A 20,497-nucleotide genomic window follows, 5' to 3' on the forward strand; every position below is an offset into this window, starting at 1 on the left:
ATTATTCCAACTTTCTAAAATAAAATTTATAAATTTGAAAAATTAAATTATAAGTCACTATAGTTAATAATTCAAAAATTTATAAAATATTAATAGTATCATATAAGATGGAGTAATTAATACGCACCTGAAGATTTTGGTCATATTATAACTAGCTTGTTAAGGTGGCTTTTGAGGATATATTTAGTCCCTCACTTGTGTTGACATGTGAAAAAGAAGGTAGTTCGGTGCACGAAGTATTTTGTATTTACGCAGGGTTCGAGAAAAGGCCGCATTTTAAGAGTGTGATGTAGGTAACCTACCTTAATGCAAGTATCAGTACATTAATGGCTGTTATCCACTGCTCAAACCGTAACCTATAAGCCTGTGATGACATGTTGATCTTTTCCCCCCCTCCTTTTACAGCTTACACTTGGTGGATTATTAAACTTCATAGACGGGCTATGGTCAAGCAGTGCAGATGAGCGGGTTATTATATTTACCACAAATCACAAAGAGAGGCTTGATCCAGCTCTGTTGCGACCTGGACGAATGGACATGCACATCCACATGTCGTACCTAACAAGTGAAAGTTTTAAGGTGTTGGCTGCTAATTATTTGGAAATCCACGATACTCGTCAGGGGTATTTTCGAGAAATAGAAGAGTTGATTGAAGGTGTTCAAGTCACCCCTGCAGAGGTTGCTGAGGAACTTATGAAGAGTGAAGATGCCGATGTTTGTCTTGGAGGTCTTGTCAATTTTCTTAAAAGAAAAAAGATTAGTAATACTGAAGAGGAGGCGCCCAAGGATAATAATACTACTGATGATGGGATACAGCTTCCAGAAGTAAAAAGAAGAAAAGCAGCTTAGAGAATAGCATAATTCAATTTATCCCTAAAGTAGAAAGATTAATTTGTGCATGAGTTTAAGCCTTTGCTGATGAAGTTTTTCTCAGAGAAGATTTTGCTTTTTCTTTTTCTTGCTGGTATTCGATTGAATGGTTATGTGGAAGTGTTCGTTCGGTAAATCTTCTTAATTCGCGTCATGCCAGAAGCAATTGGCCAAAGAAAAGACAAAGTAAATAAAAGTTTTCATACTATCTAGAAATTGGATTGAAATCTTCGGGCGTTAACTTGGAAAAAAGTTGCCATTTTCACAGTATGTTGGAAAATTGATTCACTTGTTCACATGGCATGGATCATGATGTATAGCTTTTTTGACAATCCCCTACTTTGACATTTGTCGAAATTATTTTAATTGGCGACTAAGAAGTACTTTTCAAATTAATTATACAAACACAAATTGATTCTCACCAAAGTACTTAAGAAAAACACTTTTAAAAAAAAATACTTCTCAAAGTAAGATGATTTTTGAAGTTTGGTCAAACAGGCTATAAGTCAATTAACAACCAAAGAATACTTAGACAATTGCTAAAAGCTAAAATAAATTTTATTGCTTTGATATGCGTGCTAACAGTGACTAAAAAATATAAATGTTCTCCTCTTTATATAGTAGAGGAGTTTTAGCCGTAATACAAGTCTACATAAGGTAACAATCCTTTCCTTCCTTTTCTCTCACGAAAACACGATTTACAGCCAATACCGAGCGTGATCCGTGTCGTAATATCCGGTTGATGGCGGATATTTTGGCTCTCTATTTGTCTTTTTTTTTTTTTTTTTTAAAATCGTTTTTCCCTTTACCCTCGATTCTTCGAACCGCTCGAGATGGAATCTCTCCGGGTTCAGCCATGCTCGATTCCCGACGTATCACTTATCCGCTCCTGGTTCCGATCTGCAGGTTCCCTCGGTTTAACTCAAGCTTGTAACGAGTAACGTTGTTCCTCGCTTCTCAACGGGAAATCGAAGGTAACTCTATCCCCGATTTTACCCGTAAACAGATAGTCCCATCACTTCTTGGAGAGTAGATTATATGAGCGATGAGAAGTGACTAATTGACCCCCGTTCCTTCTCTCGCACACCATGAGTAAGTTAACGAACCGAAACGTCCCATTAGTTCTGCCGTTCTGATTTTCGACATGTGTCAGCCGTTGGTTGATCATCCTCGGTAGTTACCAGATTTGAAACGTCATGCATTCATTACTCTTTCTCTATAAAAGTTTCGGTTTCCTATTTTCACTTTTTTACTTTCTGATTTCAAGTTTTTATACCCTCATCTGTTCATCAATCCTTCAAATCTTCATAAGCTGTTCTTCACATCTTCATATCTTCATACTTCATCTCCAAACCTTCAAATCTTCAAACCTTTATGTCAAACCTTCAAATCTTCATATTCCCATACAATGATGGCGAAAGACTTCAAAATCGGTACCCAAAACACCGCATCAACGACTTCTTCCTCGGCCGCCGGCACCGAGGTAGTGCCTCCGGTAGTAGCCCCGGGACCTCATCTTACAGATTTTATCCTTGACGGATGCTCCATAGTTAATGGCTTTAAAATCGAGAAAGCCTCCGCACAAGGGGATCCGGGTGAGGAGGCGCGGAGTTACGGTTCTTCCATTAACGAGGAGACGTTTGAGGCTGTCCGAAAGGACTGTAAATGGGAAGGCAAGGGCATAGTCATTCCCAGTACTGACGATGACATGACGACGCACGTGGAAGGATACTTAAGTGTTTACACTTATCCTTTCACGTTTGGTCCTGTTGATACGGTGGTCCTCGAGTTTTGCAAGAGGTACAAAATTTGCCTCGGCAAGTTCACCCATCCTTTTGGAGGACCGTGACCCTTCTATGTCATTTCACGAACAATATGGAAGAGCATCGGTTCACAATCGATCACTTGATCTGAATTTATAGCCCCAAATCTTCCGAGGGTGGTTAATCAAACTTGCCCGTCGGGCAAAGAAAGCTCCCTTCTCCTGCATAGATGAAGACAGGACCGAGGTTGGTAGAAGTGGAGCCCAAATCGTAAGTTTACTTCCTCTTAAGTTGTCAAATTCCCTTCTTGTACCTACTTTATATTCTCATGACATATTTTATTTGATATACAACTATCCCCCGAGTCCCCAACGCGGTCCCGCATTTTAGGGAGTGGGTCGAGGATATATGCAAATAGCTCATCTATTCCGAGTGGCGTAAGATCTCCAAGGGGAAGTGGGAGGCTCATTCTCACGATGAGTATCTTTTTCTAGTTGAATTTTTTTAGTTGTTCTTTATTCTGTTGTTGTCATGGCTAAGTCCTTCTTTCACAAGCTTGTCTAAGACCATCAAACTTCTGGAAATCGCCGATGCCGTGACCTCGACCCCGTATACAAAACCCTCCGCTTCTTTACAACCCGTTGCCAAAGCTGTTGCGAAGATGGAGGAAAAAACAAAGAAGAAGAAAATATCCCATGACTCTTCAGACGCTCTTGCCGAGGCCAAGAAGAGAAAAAGGATTGTTCTCAGGGTAAGAAAGAGCACCAAAAAGACTTCGGGCACTCGAGTCCCGAATTCTGAAGCTCTTCATCGGTTCAAGGATTTTCCCGAGGATGACGAGGACATGGAGTTCGTCATTCACGAGCTGATCGATGCCGACCAAGAGTTGGTGGCCCCGGAGGGAGATGCTCGTAGGGCTGAATTATCCTTAGCTCGGGGCCCAAAGACAAACGCATGAATGCTGCTCCATAAGAAGCCCCTTCGGTCCCGAGGAGGGACACATCTGAAAGCGACGTCGTCATCCACATTTAAGAGTCACTACCTTGTTTGGAGGCCATTTTAGATGAATCTCGGGCCATCGAATAGAAACCGATTGAAACGTCTCGGGTTGTGGATGATGCCCTTAACTTGTTTTTCGAGGGTATGGACGTCATCATGTTGGAGGATTACTTTGGATATGGGCACTTGGAGATCCCCGAAAAGGGTCGTACAACTGGGATCAGGTGGGCCGAGTTCGAGCTCAAAGCTCGAGAAGCAGTTTCCTGCCCCGAGTGTGGACCCTAATAAAAATAAAGATGGTCATGTTCATAGTACCAGAGGATACTAGCATGTTATCCGGGCTAGTCGGAGTGACCATCTATCTCCGTTCCTTGGTAACTGAAGAAGACCAAGTGAAGATGAACGAGGTAAACAGGCCAAGCCTTTTCAATGAGGTTCAGAAGGCGCTGAATCGGGTATACCTTCTTCCCTTTCCATCTTAATGAGTTCCTGTTGCCTTAACTATCTTCTTTCTCTATATCTCAAACCTCGGTGCTTTATTATTAAAGCTTCCATTGGTTCAGAATGGAGGTGAGTCACCTCAAATTCGAGCTCAAAGAGCAGGTCCGACAAACAGATATATACAAAGCTCTTAGTGAACAAAATGATGAAGTCCTTAGGGACATGGCCGACCGCTCCGCCCTCCAAGCCGAACTGGAAAAAGCCCAGAAGGAGGCCTCGAAAGCAAAATAGGACAATGCCATTCTGGTTGAAATATAAGGGTTCTCGAGATTGATAACGAAAGGCTAAACTCCAATGCTAACGTCGCAACCTCACAGGTCCAGGAGAAAATAACTTTGATCGACCATCTTAGGTCCGAAATGGACGATGTCAAGGTTTCAACTAATGAGCTTAAAGGCAAAATGGATCGCCCAACATTGGAGCGGGATGCCACCAAAGAGGACTTGGCATTGACCAAAGTGCAGCTCTGAGTGATGAAAGAAAAAGTCCGACAAATGTTCTCGGCTGAATGAGGAACTCCGGGCGCAACTTGCCTCAGCCGTCGCAGAGCGCGATGCTCTCGGCCAAGAGTATACTACACTGAAGTCTATATTAGAGGTGGCTTCGAATGAGGTCTTGGAAGCAAGGACATGTTGGCCTAGTATAAGGATGATGTCAAGATAGCGAAGCAAGTATTATAATGAATGTTGAGTATGTGAAGTGGCTATCTCAGAGGGAAGTTCTCGAGGAGATATAGGCCGGTGATGTCGACATAGAAGCCAAGATTGAGGAGGACAAACGATTCATAGTCGAGACCGAAGCAAAGTATCAGACCGAAGAGGTCAGATAGCGACCTAGGCTCCGATGAAGATTAGGCAGCAAATGCCTTAGTTAGTTTTGTATTAGTTTTTTGTTTTTCTGCACTTGTATATTTTGTATTCTGGGGCCGTTTTCTCATGCCTCTATAAATAGTTTTGATAAATATAAGAAGTTACCCTTCGGCTATACATCGCGTCCTTTAATTTTTTCCGTATTTTGCTTCTGCTTAGGACTTAGAATATATAACTTGTGTCTCGAACTTAATACATCATCAATGCCTTAGCATAAATTTTGACATTGCTCAAATCGTTCAACTGCCAAAGCCCGAATAAGGTCCGGGTCAAGAAACGACTCTAAGTTTCTTTGATTACAGAGGATCTAACAAAAATGAGATGATGTCTTAATTAAAACATTATAATTGTTACACCCCATGTTTTTGTACGTGAAAGTACACCATAAGTAAATTGATGAAAGCTCGAAAATGAGATGTTACATTCTGCATTTTCGTACGTTAAAGGTTTCATCGTAAGTTAATCGACATAAGTTCAGAAATGAGATTATTTTGAAATTATAAGCATTATGCTATTCCCAACAAGTGATAAGTAAATTCGTGAAAGTGAGAGGGTAAGTGAATCGAAGAAATGAGTTTCATCGAAGTTTGATATTTTGGGATAAAATACGGTCCAAGGTATAATACCCTGTATTTATGGACTAGTACCATACAAGGTACCACATGACCATGATAGTAAGGTGTATAAGGTATGTTAAAAGTGAGTAGTATTTTAAGTAATTTAAAATAATTTTTATTTATGTGGTTAATTGGTTAATTATTAGTTAATAGGAGATTAACAAGTTAATCAAGTGATTAATGGATAATTAATCCAAATATTTGGATAAGTATTACATCTCCAAACGTGGAAGCCCTTAAAAGCCAATTGATGACTCTTATACTCACTTTATAAGGTGTCACATTTAAGGCTAAGTCATCACCTTAGTGGGGCCCACACCCACTAAGGTATAAGACCTCTAAATTCACAAATAGAGGTGGATTAAATTAAGAGAGATGGCTAAGAATTCAGCAAGTAACCATCTCAATCAAAACAATTTCATACAAAATTATACTGCGTAATAGCAGCGGAATTTTGCGATTCTAAGGGAGTACAATGCAATTTTTATCATGAATATCATACGAATTTCTCCCTACTTCGATCCGTCATTACGTGTTGTCGCAATTGACATGTGTTAGAGGAATTGTCAAGAGAATTGGCTCAGGTATGTTAAGGCTATCCCTTCTTTCTTTTGGGCATGATCTATACGACACGAACAAAACGAGCAAATACACAAATTTCATAAATGACTCTATTCATAGAAGTATTAGAGATGTATATGTTCTTGAACTCCAATATGTCTTATTATTCTATCGTCTGTTCATGGGTCTCAGAAAATACGTAAGTTGATAACATTTGTTTCATGATATTAATCAGAGGTATAATTGTCTTATGACGTTCCGAGAGATTTTATTAACGTACTTCTCATGCATTGCATTCATTTATACATTTACATTGATCCATGACCAGACGGTGTTATATATATATATATATATATATATATATATATATATATGGGATATGAGAAAAGGTTACAGCGTTATATACGCACTACCACCTGATCAGCTGGTATACGTTGATGATATTTCCCACAGTGGTCGAGATGATATAATGGGATGCCCTCAGAAGCTTGATGATGTTATGTATACATATACCTATGCATGGTATGGCATTCATATGCATATGCATGACATTTTAAATATTAAGTGATTCACAGAGCTATTCAGACTTATATGTCGAGTCTTTTACTCCATGTTTCTCTCATGTCTATTATTTACTGATTTTCATTCCTTACATACTCGGTATATTATTTGTACTGACATCCCTTTTTCCTAGGGTCACTGCGTTTCATGCCCGGAGGTCTCGATAGACAGGTCGAGAGTCCTCCAAGTAGGCTATCAGCTCAGCGGAAGATGTTGGTGCACTCCATTTGCTCAGAAGTTGTTTATTTGGTTAGTATAGTTCGGACATGAATTGATTGGTATGGCGAGGCTCAGTCTCGACCTTTATGATACTTATGTACTCTTAGAGGCTTGTAAACATATGTTATGTATATGGATACTTGTATGGCCTTGTCGGCCTATGTTTTGAGTTTACAAATGATCACGTTGGATTTATAGGCCCGTATGTCACATGCGTAAGTTTTTATATCAGGTTGGGTCGTCCTATATTGAGTACTCACCCATGTTCATTTTGGTTAGCCCATGATGGCTCGTTTGGCCTATTTGCCAATGAAATTATGATAAGAATGATATGTTATATTGGTACTCGGTTGAGTAAGGTATCGGGTGTCCGTCGCGGCCTATAGGTTTGGGTCGGGACAAAAGTGGTATCAGAGCAGTTCTGTCCTAGGGAGTCTACAAGCCGTCTCTAGTAAAGTCTTGTTTATGGGTGTGTCATGCACCACACTTATAAGTAGGAGGCTACATGGCATTTAGGACTATTACCCTTTCTTCTTACTCTAGATCGTGTGGTAGAGCTCAGTTGTAAGAACTCAATTTCTAATCTCTATCTTATTCATAATACGATGATGCCTACACCTAGAAAGACAGTTGGTAAGAGATTGAATATGGCTATGGAAGAGTTGAGTCAGAGGAACTCGATTTTTCATAATGCTTATGATGAGTAAATATAAGGTCTCCAGCATATCGTGTGTGTACTAAGACGCATGAACTTCTGGAAAAGGAGCCCTAAGGCATGAATATCTATCCATCCATATGGTAAAAAGTAACGAGAATTAGAAGATAGATACAAGTTTTAACAACTAAAAGGAGCAATATGAAGAAGGGTACGAGGTACTCAGCTAGTGAAGATTATCATTACTTACCACTTAGAAAGGGAAACATTGAATTACCTTTAACAGTAATAGAGGTATGTATAATTGGCCATGCCCATCTCAGTTATGCCCTATGAGGGCTAACAGGTGTAATTTAAGTGAAGGATGGGACATCAGGAATCCAACTGGGGTTTGATTAACCCAAAATGGTGAATGGATTGTTTGCGTTAGTTGATATTTCTGAATGATATTGCAAATATGCTAATAGATCTCCTTGTGAGACACCCAGATGGTGCACTCTAAAATAGTACAGTTAGATATGAGTACTACAAAGACATGCACTGGAAGCCTTGAACAGATAAATATTACCTAAGTGTGGCTCCCGTCCCTAGTAGAGAAAGAATGTTAGGCAACCCGAATAGCCAGCGGATGGTGCGAGGGGAGCTAAAAGCAAAATAATGTCTTGTTGAAAGTTTTCAGAATAAAGTGAGAGACAGAAATGTTTGCGGGAAATAAGAAGAGAGTTAATGTGATACATGGATGGCAACGGTAGGACAAAAAATAATTGTATTGCAGAGTCTATAGTTAAGTGAAGGAAAAGACGAAAGGTGATAGGCCTTGAGACCACAAAAGAGTAAAGGCCATACAGTCATACCCTCATTTCGAGAAATAAGTTCATGACTATAACGTGATTACTAGAAGAAAAAGTTAGACCCCAGAATAATAGAAATCAGTATGGGCTGGTGAACAAGATAAACTAAATGTGAGTTAAGGACTGAGTGACTAGATAATAGTCAGTATCATGAGAATTTCATATTACGTTCCGGCGATAATAGAATGGACAACAGAAGAAGATTCATGAGAAATTCAGAGAATGGTCATTCAGGAAGACGCTCCATAAAGCAAGCAATGTGAGCAAAGTTAAGCCTAAGGGACTCCATGTTCCAGTTACACTAAGTGTCACCCTCGCGAGTAAGGAAATTTGCTATCCTTGGTACAGAAGGATTACTGCAAGGCGAGTAACGGTCATCGATAATGTGAAAAAATGCCAAATATGAAGAGGTAAAACATCTATACATAGATTAATCGTAGCCCTAAATCTTAGTACTATCCTAAATGGGGGAATATGGAGTGATGTGGCACTAAGTCAGAATTAAGTGGTTCTAGTAATTATGGAATGGTAAAGGAAGAATGCGATCAAAATGAGAAAGGGATGAGATTGCACTTAACTAAATCCTGCCGATATGCTATGATTCTAGAACATTATGCAAGCACGACGTCAAGGAAAGGAAGTAAGGGTTCCTACCTGGGATGTTATGGATAAATAAGGAACCAGTGCGAGAGGTAAGTTAAGACAAAGGAAATAACCCAAGAAAGATTACGCAGAATATTGATATGAGAATGGGCCAACAAATAGTTAGTAGTTGATTCAAGAAAAGCCTAGTTATGGATAGACAAGAAGACACAGACAAATCAACAGATCGTGCAAGATAAACATAGTGAATCCTAATTTCATTATAATACTTGAGATATATTCTAATAGGAGTCGGGGTAGTTAAAGGTACCGTATGAACGCTACAGGAATAAAAGAGAGTGCCACTGGGAAGACAGTCAAAATATCAGTTCAGAAGCAACCCTATAAGCACAATGGCGAGGAGGTAAGTAACTAAGGATAATCATAGGTGAGTACGAACATCAAAATTTTTATTGAGTATACGATGTAATAAGCTCGCACCTTTACAAAAGTCAAAGGGGCTTCTTTAAGTACTACAATGAAAGACTAGCTAAGGAAATAAAGAAGAAGGTTTCAACCTAAGCACAATGACCTAAAGAGGAAATGGTCTTGTAACAATAGTCGTACAACAACATTGTACGCACTCTATAGAAAGTGGCACCTATCGTGGCTAATGAACGGGAAGTAAAATCATAAGTAATATTCAAGATCATATAGGTTGTATGGAATTCCAATATGTGTGGGCACTAAGGTAAGCTAAGTATGCATGCAACAAGGGGCCATGAAGACCAGGAAAAGTAATAACTTACGTTTAAAGAAAGCTGAGAAGGAACAAAAGGAATTATTTGATCAATGATCCAGAGTTAGTTACGTTATGAACGCACTTAAGATTTAGGAGCATTATCCATGCATCATATATATTGGCAATCATACAGCCGTAGAAGACTCTGGTATAAGTTAAAAGAAAGAAATTGAGTCCAAGTCATAGACAAAGGACTGAATTGTTAGATGAAGGTATCATGGATATTCCATAGCGCCCATGAAAGGCTAAGGTAATAACTAATACCATGAGTCGCAGATCGGAAGATAGCTTAAGCCTACACAAAGATTGATCAGAGGAAAGAGAAAACTAAAGAGTTACTTCAACTAAGTAAATCAGGAGTTTGATTATTGGATCTAGGAAATTATGGACATCGTGATTGAGAACATTACAGAATCACTCTTAATATCAGAGGTGCAAGAGAGATAGTACAATAGCCATATTTTGTAATGGCTTTATGATAAATCTAGTTAGAAGAGTACCAACCTCATAAGAAGTCAGTGTGAAGCTCTCACCGAATCATGTAAAGAGGTGCAAGTATTATAATAGAAGTTTAAGTTGTGGATGTGAATTGTACCTATGTGGAAGGGAGGTCACGAAAGAGATAAAAGATGTGATGCGAAACTTTAAGATAAGTAAAGTAAAGGTGAACAACGTACGAGATACTCAAATGCAGTAGGTTGTGAATAGTCCATACTTCGGATAAAAGGCTAGAAGTGCGGGGATTCAGTATCTAAGAATGATAGCAGCATTGTCAGTAGCATATCTTCTAGCCTATGGTTTCTAGGTGCAAAGAGATCTAGCCAAGAGAGTAAAGAAGAGTTAGAGACGATGCGATGTCTCGCTTGATATTCTAGAATAACATAATGAAATTTATGGTGTAAGCAAGTTGAAAGGTTGCGAGTAATATAAATAGATATGTGTAGGTCGCAAGCTATTGTATGGTGAAGCGACAAGGTTCTAAAAGATAGGAGTAAGGATAAGAAAGGGCGAGTGAGAATGTGACGAGAATGGATAAGTCCTCAGGATTAAGCCCATGAAAACAAGAGAGCTGATGGTTTCTTTAAGTTATAGAGAGCTTAGTATATCCTGAATGAACTCAAAAGAGTCTAAGACTAGTAGCATTTAGAAGAGATGGAATGCTGCCCTGGTAGTAGAATGAGAGTGTAATTATGGTAAATAAAGGATGATGTTTGGGCCTTCAATTGAGTAATGATTTGAAGAGAATTTCATGAATTTTACGGAATTAAAATACCCACGTAAGTGAATCATATTGGGATACTATAAAAATACGGTTATTGAAGTACAATATCGCCGCTAAGTGGATCAGAAAAATCACTTCAAATATTCCTCGATGCACGTAAGCCCTAGTGGCAAGGTATTACGTAAAAAGTTTCAAGTTATCAGTGGTATATTGTAGATCAATATTGAGGTGAATCAACAATGGATGGACAAAAGTCACAAAGTATAAGATGAGACTAGGCCGTCATTCTTAAACAGCAATGAGGAAGCATTAAAGGACTTAGATTTATACATATGGGATAAGCAATGAAAGTAACCTGAAGTTCAGTAGCAGACCTTAGTAACAATAAATTGAAGTAAGAGTTATGGTATAGTATGACCTACCTAGATGCAGTAAAGTCATACGAATGGATAACCGGGCCTATGAAATAAGATATAGCAATATTCGTAAGTTCAACAAAGTATCGAGCAAAGAACTTCAGTACACCTATAAATGCCCAAAGAGATATCTTTTCAAGCTCTGTATATGCTTATAAAGTGACGCCTAGAGATTGGCTAAAAACTGGAGGAAAAATGAGAGAAGAGTCGCATATGCGCACGTACAAGGAAAAAGTCGTACAAGCTGCATGACGGAAGCTAGCAAGAGTTACGAGATTGGATGGATTCTGACCACAAGTAATGGTGTAAGAAAGAGGCCTAAAAGGGAAAATGCCCTAGCCTTTGGATTTATTCACAGATTTGTTGCCTGAAATGGAAAAAAGAGTATTAAAGTATTCGCAAGAGATATGGGTTATGAAAATGATAACTGCATCAGTCAACATTCGAGGACGAATGTTCCAAAAGGGGAAAATGATGTTACACCCCATGTTTTTGTACGTGAAAGTACGCCATAAGTAAATTGATAAAATTTTGGAAATGAGATGTTACATTTCGCATTTTCGTACGTTAAAAGTTTCGTCGTAAGTTAATCGACCTAAGTTCGGGAATGAGATTATTTTGAAATTATAAGCATTATGCTATTCCAAAAAAGTGATAAATAAATTCGTGAAGGTGAGAGGGTAAGCGAATCAAAGAAATGAGTTTCGTCGAAGTTTGACATTTTGGGATAAAATACGGTCCAAGCTATAATACCCCGTATTTATGGACTAGTACCATACAAGGTACCACATGACCATGATAGTAAGGTGTATAAGGTATGTTAAAAGTGGGTAGTATTTTAAGTAATTTGAGATAATTCTTAATTATATGAGTAATTGATTAATTATTGGTTAATGAGAGATTAACAAGTTAATCAAGTGATTAGTGGATAATTAATCCAAATATTTGGAAAAGTATTACATCTCCAAACGTGGCAGCCCTTAGAAGCCAATTGATGACTCTTATACTCACTTTATAAGGTGTCACATTTAAGGCTAAGTCATTACCTTAGTGGGGCCCACACCCACTAAGGTATAAGACCTCTAAATTCAAAAATAGAGGTGGATTAAATTAAGAGAGGTGGCTAAAAATTCAGCAAGTAACGATCTCAATCAAACATTTTCATACGAAATTATACTGGGTAATAGGAGCGGGATTTTGCGATTCTAAGGGAGTACAATGCAAGTTTTCTCAAGAATATCATACGAATTTTCCCCTACTTTGATCCGTCATTACGTGTTGTCGCAATTGACATGTGTTAGAGGAATTATCAAGAAAATCAGCTCAGGTATGTTAAGGCTATCCCTTCTTTCTTTTTGGCATGATCTATATGACACGAACGAAAAGAGCAAATGCACAAATTCCATAAATGACTCTATTCATAGAAGTATTAGAGATGTCTATGTTCTTTAACTCCCATATGTCTTATTATTCTATCGTTTGTTCATGGGTCTCAGAAAATACGTAAGTTGATAACGTTTGTTTCATGATATTAATCAGAGGTATAATTGTCTTTTGACGTTCCGAGAGATTTTATTAATGTACTTCTCATGCATTGCTATCCATGACCAGATGGTGTTATATACGCGTATATATATATATATATATATATATATATATATATGGGATATGGAAAAAGGTTACGACGTTATATATACACTACCTGATTAGCTAGTTTACGTTGATGATATTGCTTACAGTGGCCGAGATGATATGATGAGATGCCCTCAGAGGCTTGATGATGTTATGTATACATATACCTATGCATGGTATGGTATTCATACGCATATGCACGACATTTTAAATATTAAGTGATATACAAAGCTATTCATACTTACATGTCGAGTCTTTTACTTCATGTTTCTCTCATGTCTATTATTTACTGATTTTCATTCCTTACATACTCAGAACATTATTTGTAATGACGTCCCTTTTTCCTGAGGACGCTGTTTTTCATGCCCGCAGGTCCCGATAGACAGGTTGAGAGTCCTCCAAGTAGTCTATCAGCTCAGCGGAAGATGTTGGTGCGCTCCATTTGCTCCGGAGTTGCTTATTTGGTCAGTATAATTAGGACATGTATTTATTGGTATAACGGGGCTTAGTCCCGACCTTTATGATACTTATATACTCTTAGAGGCTTGTAAATATATGTCATGTATACGGATACTTGTATGGCCTTGTCGGCCTATGTTTTGAGTTTACAAATGATCATGTTGGCCTTATAGGCCCGTATGTCACATGTGTAAGTTTTTATATCAGGTTGGGTCATCCTATATTGAGTACTCCCCCATGTTCATTCTGGTTTGCCCATGATGGCCCGTTTGGCCCATTTGCCAATGAAAGTACGATAAGAATGATATGTTATGTTGGTACTCGATTGAGTAAGGTATCGGGTTCCCGTCGCGGCCCATAGGTTTGGGCCGTGACACTAATAATTTATCCGAACACAGTTAATCTTTGCCAATGGTAGCCCTTTCCTTGGCCGTAATTCGAAATTGATTGATTCAATCAGATCATACATAGTCTTTATAGACTTAAAATATGTAAGGACCTTACTTTTTATATTTACGAACTGAGACGTCTCCGAGTCGTTTATACATCGGGATCGAAGCTCCAATGCTTCGTACCTTAAGTTGGCCGTGGCCTTTTGTATTTAGGCCCCGCCTTGTAGGCTCGGTGCCCTTGAGGTTTAGTAGTCCGATAGCCCAATCTTACTATCGGATAGCAGTCCCCAATTCGGGATGACCCGTAGGCCCAGGGGTCTTTAGATGATTGGGCACGGTCTCGTGGACTCTTATTGCCTTTGGTATTATGCCTCCGGATAATGATGGCCCGAAGGCTTAGAAGATTTTGAATCCAATAATTATTCTAAGTGACAAAAATATAGCATTTCTCATGTAAGGTAAATTTTCTTTCTTTATTACTTCAAATGTAGTGTAAATAATTGAAGATACAAAAACTATCCACCATGGCAAAAATGAACTATCCGGACACGATTCACTTGATCGTTTGATCATTACAATGAATCCTATTATTCAAGCCTTGGCTTTTGATGTCGAGTAAAATTGTCTTCGAAATTTCTGAACTCAGATCTTCAAATCTCGATCCAGGGTGTGATAGTCCCCTAGTACTTGAGGTCGAATTTTGAGGGCTCAAGTACTGATGATCTGATGCGGGCAGTCCCCAGTGCTTGATCGGTCTTCAAAACTAGAGTAGCACGCTTACTGTTGCCTCGTTAAAAATATTGCCGTAAAACCCACTACGGAAAAAATCGGTCGAAGGGAAAAATAGTGCAACACGTGCTTTCAGACCTAATTCTTGAACCTGACCTCGATTGAGTACCTGCATGGGTTAGTTTAAAGGATAATAAACCTCAATGATATTTAGATATTAATATCTCAGTTATCACGCCCCAAACCTAGGGAGGCGAGACTCGCACCTGGTGCCTCATTTAACCGAGCGTACCAACCTGAGACTGAGGGACTCTGAACATACAATGTCATAGTTTGTCCATAGGGCCACATTGCAAGACAATTAGTGAAACAAAATATAAAACTGAACGGAGACTAGCTCTGACTGAACATCAATATAAAGATGGGTCGACAAGGCCGTCATAACTACTACAACTGACAAACCAAAAAGAAAATATACATACAAGACCTACAACCCAAACATAGTGCACTAACTGACAGGATATGTCGACAAGCCTCTACTGATGGATGTACTGTGGTCGGAACAGGGCCTCGGCCTACCCATATAATCTCTCTCTCTCTCCCTAGACCCAGCAACTCCGAAGGACGTGGAGCTTACCGATCAAGATAAACTCGGATAGCACCTACTTAGGAGGTCTACCCGTCTTTCTATCTATATGCATGAAATGTAGTGTCCCCAGAAAAGGGGCGTCAGTACGAAATAATATACCGAGTATGCAAGACAATAGAACAACTGAACTGATAATATAATAACTGAAAGTAACTGAGAGACAAAGATGATATGAAGATATACTTACCTACTGATACTAACTCAACTCTCTCAATATAGTAAGTAAAATAGTTGTCCGGCCTTATAAGGCTTGGTATGTGTAACTTCTCGGCCGTAGTAGGCTCGCTCATAGGTGCTCGGCCATACTAGGCTCGGTATCTCAGCCATTATGGGCTCTCTCATAGGCGCTCAGCCACAATAGGCTCGGTATATAACTCACCATCTGATCAGAGGTTGCCCAATAGGGTCCTGGCCATAGATTATAGCTCGATAATGGTGAAAATACTGTAATACTGTATATATATATATATATACCCTACTCTCTCTTTACCGGAAGAAAAAAATATTTAACTGAATATACAGTCCCGATAATGGAGAATACTGTAACTTATGAGACTAGGATAATGTACATAAATTCAGTAGTACGAACTGCTCTTATTGTCTAGTTATCAAACACATGTAGTTACGAGATCATGCCAAAATGAAGGAAAGGTTTAGCCTTAACATACCTTATCACAATCTTTCCAATAAACCCGTTGAACTCGTCTCTTCGCACCTTAATCTACAACAATGATAATAATATTATCATTAAGTTATGAAAGGTACAACTATCGTATAACTAACGACAAGCTTATTTTATATTAAAACGGGCAACATCTCTCCTATAATCTTTACTTCCTCCCAATTTGAGATAACACCGACAACACAAGAACACAACAACAATAACATATATACATAATTTTCCAACCTTAAATCCATCACAAATTACCACAAAACATCCCAACACACCCCAATCTCTTCATAAACGACAACCATCAAACAGCCCGGAATTATTACGACGAATGACCAGCCCACCACCCCATATTTATGTGGTGTTTCTCAGCACCCTTTATCCTATAAAACTCCATAAAATAGTAGAAAAACACACAATCCAACAACAACATGAAACAACCCACAAAACAGTCCACTACAAGTTGAATAACTCGAACTCACGGCTTCAGATCACTGTCCCGTGAGTTCTTACAATTATAGAACGAATTCCTAAACTTTTCCAGCAGAAAAAATGGATGCAAGAGAGCAGTATACTTACATAATTTGATGAATATCCTATCTGCTATATTGGTTCTTCAACCCTTAGGTTTTCCTCCAACTAGAACATGAAAAAAAAAGAAAATCATTTAGGGTTTGTGTTGAATTTTTTGGGAGGAATTTACAGGGGCTTATCTCTGGTTTTAATGCTAATTAGTGTGATATATGAAGGAAATCTGCCTTTAAAAGGTCTCTTTCGCCGAACTGGCCCCTTTTTGGACATATTTAGTCCTCTCATTTAAGCAAGTAGGTGACACACCTACTTGTCACCTATGCAGTCTACACAGTCTCGCAAAAATGCATATATCTCTCTACTCCTATGCTGTATTGACAAATGGTTTAATGTGTTATAAACTCGACTCATAGATCTTAAATTTTATGGGTGGATACCCTGTAACGCTAAGTATATTGGGATAAAAGTGCAATGACATTTGAACCAAAATTTAGTAAAACTTATGAACGTAACTTGTGATGACTTTCATTAACTTTTGTTTCACAACTCGCTTGACTTCAAAACTTAACACATGAATATCATACGACTAAAATAACTCATAGCATAAAAATCTTATCATGTTAAACACGCTTGTATCACCCCAAAGGTACGTGTTATAATATTCCCAACTTGTCGACTTTCGACGAAACATTATTTTTTTCAATTCCTTTATCTTCTGAACCTTCCAACTCTCTTTGTACTTGTTGTTCACGATCTTCAATATTTGTAACCTCCAAGATAACATGATTAACTTACTTTATATACTTTCAAGGATGATATCATTTTTGGTCTTACATCAGTTTGCTTACGACGTACTTTTACATACTAAAATACATGGTGTAGCATCATTCCCCCCTTTTGGAACATTCGTCCTCTAATGTTGACTGATGCGCTTATCAGTCTCCAACCCTCATGATACTTCGTTAACATATGTTTTAATTCATCATTATCTTGGTAAATGTCCTTAAGCTCTCCGACTTATATCGATCTACTTAAGGTGCAATCCAACATGAAAGTACCGGGTGTAATATCCCCACCCCCCAGCAACATTCGTCCTAGAATATTTACTCTTACAGACTTGGAAAAGTTTTGCCAGAGTCTCCTCCGTACACTAGCCTAAAACCAACTTGCACGCAGCTAGAAAACATACTATACATACCATACATGGCCGATGTCTATAAATAGCAAAACTTGGTCTCACACGGCCGCCAATCATAACTACTGAAAGGATACCCAATCGATAAGTCCTCTGTGATCTGTACATCATCAGTGGGCACCATAGGGTAGGCTACCAAATGCACTTCCGTAGCATAGATACGTGAATAATCGGATGGACAGACTCAAATTCCGAGGGGAAATATAACTCATAAGCAACTCGGCCTACTCTTCTAAAAATCCTAAAAGGCCCAATATACTGTGGGTTAAGCTTGCATTTCTTGCCAAACTTCATCACGCCCTTCATAGGTGACACCATCAACCCCGAACTCTAAGTCTCATCGTCGCACGTTAGAATATGACTTTTGATGACTCTGAGCTGTCAACAGTCACTCCCGGATAAGCTTTACCTTCTCCACCTGACGAGCGCAAAACACACACTTAAATTGTGCTTGCTAGTCAAATATAGTATAGTATAATATCGTGTCCACAGGGATTGGAGTTAAACAATATAATCGTAGTTTATAGCTAGATTGCTATCCAAGATAATCAACAATGGAGATTTATATGAATGTTAACTACAATTAACTACGAATCTAAAGCTATTGACTAATGACTATCGCAACAAAGGTAAGCAAGAAAGTTATCAATGGAAGAAAATATGGGTTGATAGGATAGATTCAAGATAATTGTTCGGGATCTAACTCTAGATAATTCACTTCTAATTTTCAAGTGAGTCTCTCGAATTCACTTAATTATCAGTACAATTGTTTAGTAGAAACTCCTCTCTCGATTAAGTCTCAACCTCACAATATGAACCAAATTAAGCTCGATGAAGATATGCAAGAATTCATAATAGATTGGTCTTTAGGGGAACCTCTTTCGATTATCCTCCTACCTAGGTTTAAACAAGGATTCAACTAGCCTCTTTCGATTACTTAGAAGAATCTATGAACTCAACCAACAATACAGTGCAAATATATCACAAGTTATGCCTCTCTCGATTACAAGAACAAGTGAACATAGATACAATAATTAAATCTTTCAAAAACGATTCAAATACATACCAATAGAGTAATAATCCACAAACAACCATCAATACACCAAATCCATCAAAACCGAAAGTGTTCTACTCCATAGACCTGGAGAAGTTCTTCACAAATGAAACAAAAGTATAAGAGAACATAAATACAATCCAAACCCGGATCTTGATTGAGGAATGAAGGATGAAATCTTTGTGCTCTTGCTTCTCCCTCTTCTCCTTAGCTTCCTTAGGTCTAAGGTATGTCAAAAGTCCATCCAAAGTCCCTCTAAAATGGTGTTTTTGTGTATTTAAGCTGCCCCCAAAATAAACCTCGGATGAAACTACCATTTTCTTAGAGAAATAAGACTCTTCCTGAATAGGACATGCACGGCCGCTCACCTGTAGTCCTGCTCGCGTACTTGGTCGCGCATTTTGCACACCACACTACCTCTCATGCGCGCCTAGTGCGCGCTCGTACACCTGGATAGTATCAGTTGCGAATTTGGAAGAATGTAAAACATGAAAGTTGTATCCCTTTTAAATAGATTTCCAACGATATATTGTGGAGCCCAAACGGATTTCTGAGCCAAAGGTTATGTGCATTTTACTAGACAATGCGTGGTATGCCTGCTCGATTCTTCGTTTCGTTCTTAAAGTGCACTATCATTCGTTGATCCCCGAACACGATCCCAACTTAATCCTTGGGCTTTTACTCAGACTTCAAAACTCTAAAATAGCATGAATGCATTTCATAACATCTAAATAACTTGGAATCACTCCTACACGGCATACAATATACAATTTGTGTAAAACAATAGCGATTAAAGGTTAAACTCAATTAAAATACAGTAAATTAGAGTGCAATAAGCGACTAAGATATGGGATTATAGCCTACCATCAACACCTCACACTTAACCCATTGCTCGTCCTCGGGCAATCAAACTACACTTCACATAGATGCGACCTTTTTTAAACAACTCTCCTAACTCATCACACCAAGAATAATAGAACAGATTAAGTACAATACTGTAACATCCTTGCCTCAAGAGTTGACTCAAAACCACCACACATTTTTTACAACCCGCTCACTTACTCTAACACAGAGATCAATGACATTACCTTTCCTTTATGAAACAAGTGCCCTCATATAACAATAGAGAGTAGTTCCACACACAATCAAGTTTAAGAACAATTAGGAACTCAAGATAGGAAGAATTCACTCACTCTCAGAAACAACATTCATGTGCCACAAACGACGTACCATAAGCTTGCCCGTAATGTAATACTCTACTTATTGAGCTCATTCAGTCAAGGATCAAGTAGTACTTTATTTGGTTGTAATGTAAGCTGCGGGATGCGTAGGATATATTTGGATATAAGCATGACTACATCTCCTTAAGCACTTTAATACATACAGTTTAACCATTTAAAACTCCTTACTTATGCCAAATCATAATTCCACCTTCACATCCGTATATGTCAACTCCCAACTTCTTTAAGCACAATTACATCAAAAGTTACCACTATCAATGAATATTTGCATGACAATGCAACTATATATATATATATATATATATATATATATATATATATATATATATATATATATATATATATATATATATATATATATATATATATATATATATATATAAAATTATCTTTTTTTCTATTCAAGTGGGTCTTATTGGTTTTTCAAAACAATGCACCTTTTTTCTTATTTCATTAG

This window comes from Nicotiana tomentosiformis, chromosome 2 (assembly GCF_000390325.3).
Source record: "Nicotiana tomentosiformis chromosome 2, ASM39032v3, whole genome shotgun sequence".
Lineage (NCBI taxonomy): Eukaryota > Viridiplantae > Streptophyta > Magnoliopsida > Solanales > Solanaceae > Nicotiana > Nicotiana tomentosiformis.